The sequence below is a fragment of the Cryptotermes secundus genome, unplaced genomic scaffold (assembly GCF_002891405.2).
Source record: "Cryptotermes secundus unplaced genomic scaffold, Csec_1.0 scaffold507, whole genome shotgun sequence".
NCBI classification, from domain to species: Eukaryota; Metazoa; Arthropoda; class Insecta; order Blattodea; family Kalotermitidae; genus Cryptotermes; species Cryptotermes secundus.
In genome coordinates, this window is record NW_019740660.1 from 676,645 (window position 1) to 682,004 (window position 5,360).

The 5,360-nt window shown below is 43.3% G+C and overlaps 1 protein-coding gene across 1 annotated transcript in view; it reads left to right on the forward strand.

Moving 5' to 3' along the window:
• The first annotated feature begins 2,823 nt into the window (after positions 1-2,823).
• LOC111872473 (potassium voltage-gated channel subfamily H member 8) overlaps positions 2,824-5,360 on the forward strand; it is a 204,153-nt gene continuing 201,616 nt past the window's right edge. The window contains exon 1 of the mRNA XM_033754715.1: positions 2,824-2,868. The gene's annotated coding sequence lies outside the window, so the exon portion shown is untranslated. The remainder of the gene's footprint in view (positions 2,869-5,360) is intronic.

Here is a 5,360-nt window from a genome sequence, read left to right on the forward strand (position 1 = left end):
TCTCTCTCTCTCACTCACAGTAAACATCGATTATTTCCCTAAACAGCATTAACCGGTTGGGCTTTGTAGCTGAGACGTAATGTGCTTCCTGTGAGGTACGGATTGAACTCTGCATTCTGCATACACAGTGTATTTATGCGTTCCGTATGGTTGTCACAATAAACAGGGATTATTTTCTTAAACAACATTAACCGGTTGGGCTTTGTAACGGAGACGTGATGTTTCATGTGAGGTACAAACTGCATTTTTATATGCTGTTTAGAAGAAATTTAGTCTTGTCCGTGTGGATGCGAGGTCGAATACCTCCACCATATCCCTGCGAAACGTGGGAGGTGAAGAAAAGGGAACTCACTGCCTGGGGTTATAGCTGGACCACCCTGTTCCTAAGGGATATAAATAAGGGGACCTGGCCCTACAGGTTGGGGGAGTCTCGAGTCTGAGGCAGTAAAATTTTGTCCATTAGATCCGCAGGACTCAGACCCTAGAATGACTGTTCCGGCGATGGGCAGCAACAATTGTAAACAAAATCCCCCATCTTCCCATCAGAGAGGATGTTGCATAAGTGTTTAGTTGAAAACATACTGGTCGTGGGTATCAAGGGGCTTCTCGCCAAGACGAACTGATTGACGGTAAACCGTCAGTCTTAATGTAACTGCGATTCTGTCTCAGTCTGTAAATGGTTACTGTGCCTGCGATATACGAACCCCGAACTTGGATCGAAGAATTTTATTGCTCTTCCAAGCGTAGAGACGGAGCCAGGCTCACTGCGAAAGTAGATGAGAGCTTGCAAGTTTATCACAAGACAGTATGTGACTACCGGTCAGTGGTGTGTAGAGGCACACAGCTCTGACGTCACTCTCCGACAATGCTGCGTCGAGGTGACCAGAACTGAGGCCTCATACGAGAAGAAATCAGAACTAGCTTATTTTTGGATCTTAAAAATGAATTGGACGAACTTACATTTAGTGTTTTGAATCATGGACGAGAGATAGAGGAGGTGGTGAGGGGGGGGGTAATGTGAAGTACGACATCACAGGTTGATGGAGGGGGACAGCAATACAATATCTAGCTTTGATGGTAAAGATAGGCTGGATAGAAAGTAAAGTGTTGAGAATTTGGTATGTTTAGATTATGAGCGGTGGAGAGAAGGGGCACACGGTACAGTAGTTGGTTGAGGCACAAGCCGGAAGGTCGCGGGTTCGATTCTCAATGAGGTCATTGAACTTTTCAGTTGACCTAATCCTTCCAGCCGCACTATGGCCCTAGGTTCGACTCAGCCTCTAACAAAAAAAATGGCAGGAATCTTCCTCAGGGTAAAGGCTGACAATCTCACCGACATCTGTGAGCCGATTATAAAGAAAATGAAGGAGGCTTGACGTCTCACAACCCTATGGGCCTCTGAGGCAATTAAGCAGGATATGAATTATGAATTTTATGGAATTGTTCGATTCATAACTTACAGAATACTTATGATAAAATATAAAGATAAACCGCTGTGTCTTATTTAGGGCAGTGATGCTCCACTGGTGGGAAGCGTCCCATTGGTGGAACTTGACGGGACGTCATGTCTCAAAAATAATCGTAAATTTAGTCACACGGAAACTCCCTCGATAATGCCACTCATTCATCAGTAATCTGTCAGACGACAGGTCCACAGTCTCTTCCAAAACGGTTCCTCCACTTAATGCGATCTAGAGCTTTCTCCTTCAAATGACAATATCCTCTTCTGTCCCCAAGGTCATTCAGCATCTTCTTACGTCTTCTTCCTTGTCTTCTGGTCACTTCTATCCGTCCGTCTATCTTTCCTTCAATAACAAGGCAGTTAACTGCGTAACATAATGCCACTGGCTGTACTACATTCGACAGCTAAAACACTGAAATCTAAGGCTCGAATTCCAATCAGGACATGTACATAAGTCCATATTTTTTGTCTTTATTTTCCTTTGTAGATAGGGCTTTGGGATGGGCTGATCCCTCGTCCAGGGAGTACTGCCAGTTGTCTGTAAGACCCAGACTTTAGAAATTAATTGCGAATTGGAAGAGAACGGGGAAGAGGGAAGTATGTGTGTATGTATGTGTGTATATATATATATATAAAGGCTGATAAATAAGTAAAACTTCCTGAATTGTACTGGAACACCTGTACCGTCCTATTACGTAAATCTCCGCAGACAGGCGTCTATTATGCTCCTATAGCAGAGGTTGCTACTAACAGATTGTTTTTGTTTGGGCTATACGCGATACCATAGGGCAATTGGCTTGTTCAGTCCAACCGTGTTGTTTCGAGGAATTCTCTGATGTTCTGATCTGTGTACAGTGATACTAGTGAATTATAATGGATCTTTGATCGCCGATTCTAGTTTATTATTGTTACCAGTTCCATCGGTTTGTTTCTCTTGAGCAACTGAACTTGGACACTCGCATAAGAAACGATTAATTGTATTTATGGTGTTTAAAAACATCAAAAATTTGCCCTTTAAACAAACCATTCCTTTAATGTCAGATCAACCAAACAAGATGAGCTCAGTGTAACAGTGTCTCATTGTCCTTTAATTTTAACAGCAGCTACATTTCCATGCCTTGAAGTTGTGCAATGTTCAGGGTCGAGACGCAGTTCTGGCCGTGAAATATACATCTCAAGTTCCCCATTTTCATTGGTTCGACCAAACATTTACTTCACATCCCACGCCTCTGCTCAGCCTGTTGTCTTGGGTCTATAAGCCAGTCACATCCTAGTCTTACTCACTTCGACACTGAAGATGGCAACACAAGTTTCAGCCGAATCTTTAGTGTCCACCTACGAGGCTACATGGTGTCAGAACTCGGAAGACAGTCTCAACTCTCATCGACTTGAAAACGTCCATTCCGGTTAGTACATAAACAGTTGTCTCGAAATCTATGTAAATAAAAATGTAAATGTTCGTTTGTCTCTACTCGAAGATCTCCGAAAGTTCTTCACCGATTGCTTTGAAATTTTGACACAACGTTGCATTCGAACACGCGCATGTTTTTATATACCTATTATATAGATGTGACGCCCGTGACAGGTAAAAACAGGTAAAAAACGTGTTATACGTCGTCCATCGAATACAAACAGATCGTTGCCTGGGAATAACCTGGCAACGGACTGTTGAAACAGCGGATCGTTGCCTAGGAACGTAAATGTGTTTTTATATGCCTATTATGTAGATGTCACACCCTTGACAGGTAAAAACAGGTAAAAGTATTAATTGTATTCAATATTAATATACTGTAACGTGTTATACGTCGTCCATCGAATACCACCGTGGCAACGAACTGTTGAAACAGCGGTCGTTGCCTAGGAATAACCGTGGCAACGAACATTCTCAGGTGCAAATCCTACGGGGACCATATTTACTACCTCAGATTCGAAACTCCCCCAACCTGGAGGGCCAGGCACACTTATTTATATCCCCCAGGAACAGGGTGTCTCGGTTATATCCCCAGGTACTAGGTTCTTTTTTCGCCGCCTTCTACGACTCGTAGGGCCACGGTGGAAGTTCTCGTCGGCCCCGTCTCTACACGGAAGTGTGTCGGCATAATATTTTGAAGGTCTAATATATACAAATTTATTCCATACTTTACAGGAAACATATTACGTCACCATAACAACGAGAAACCAGTTATTACACTTCAGGGAAATAATCGCTGTTTATTGTGAGAACCATACGGAATACACAAATACACTGTGTGGGCAGAATGCAGAGTTCAGTTCGTACCTCACAGGAAACACATCACGTCTCCACTACAGAGCCCAACCGGTTAATGCTCTTTAGGGAAAATAATCGCTGTTTATTGTGAGAACCATACGGAACACATAAATACACTGTGTGGGCAGAATGCAGAGTTCATTTCGTACCTCACAGGAAACACATCACGTCTCCACTACAGAGCCCAACCGGTTAATGCTGTTTAGGGAAATAATCGCTGTTTACTGTGAGAACCATACGGAACACATAAATACACTGCGTGGGCAGAATGCAGAGTTCAGTTCGTACCTCACAGGAAACACATTACGTCTCCGCTACAAAGACCAACCGGTTAAAGCTGCTAAGGAAATAATGGCTGTTTATTGTGAGAACCATACGGAACACACAAATACACTCTGTGTGGGCAGAATGCAGAGTTTTTTTATGTTAAAGCTTGTGCTAAATAATGTTCCATTGTGTTTTAGGGGTTAAATTTGGTATCAGTTTTTTATTGCGAATTGTGCTTCGGGTTTTACTATGCAGGTTGCGCGCTGTACCCCTATGTAACGTACGAGGGAGCAGTCCGAGAGACACTTGTGATCCACAGATGCTTAATTCTTTTATATTATCGGTAACGTCTAACGTTATGGATGTGAAACTTGATTGCTCTCATATAAGCGAGCAACAGGTTGCCATGAAGCACGCTTGGATCCAAGCGTAGGAATTAAGACGAAGTCCCAGAATAATACGTAATAAGATCCCTCATAATTTGCACTCCCCCCCAGATGTTACTAGCATGATAAAATCACGGGAAATGAGATAGGCACTCCATGTAACACTCATGAGAAAATTCAGACCTGCGTACAAAAATATTAGTCAAATACGTCTCATTGAAGACTACGTTTAGACTGCATAATAATAATAATAATAAACGAACCTTAAGGATAAGCGCAAGGATGTAGATCGGATTAATCTGGCTCAAGATAGGGAAAAGTGGTGGAATCTTATGAACACCTTAATGAACCCTCGGGTTAAGCACAAGGCATGGATATTCTTACTGAGCGACTATAAAGTTTTGTAGAAGGGCTCAGTTTCATAGTGTTACATGGGCAGAATTGCAGTTCACGTGGGGGTTGCCACTGTCTGGTTGCTGTCTACGTGTTGCAGTCCCAACGCAGATTTACGACAGTAGCATGAAGGCTTTATCGCCAGCTGAACCCTATATCTTATCCGCACCGTCACGTGGAGGCCGTTGTCGCTATAAACAGCGTCAAGCCCTTCACTGTGTTTGCATGTCCGTGGGAGAACAGAAAATATGGGCCAGGCCACAAAACGCATCTGTTTGAGCTCACCCACCTGCCAAATGTGAACTGGGTTCTCTGCCCGCGCGCATGCAATGGACTCTGCATGAATCTGACCACCCACCACTGTGACCAAGCGTTACCATATCAACCACCTGCTTTACATGCAATAACATTGCATTTTGTCTGCATGTTGTATCTATGCGTTCCGTATGGCTCTCACAATAAACAGCGATTATTTCCCTAAACAGCATTAACCGGTTGGGCTTTGTAGCGGAGACGTAATGTGTTTCCTGTGAGGTACGGGCTGAACTCTGCATTCTGCCCACACAGTGTATTTATGTGTTCC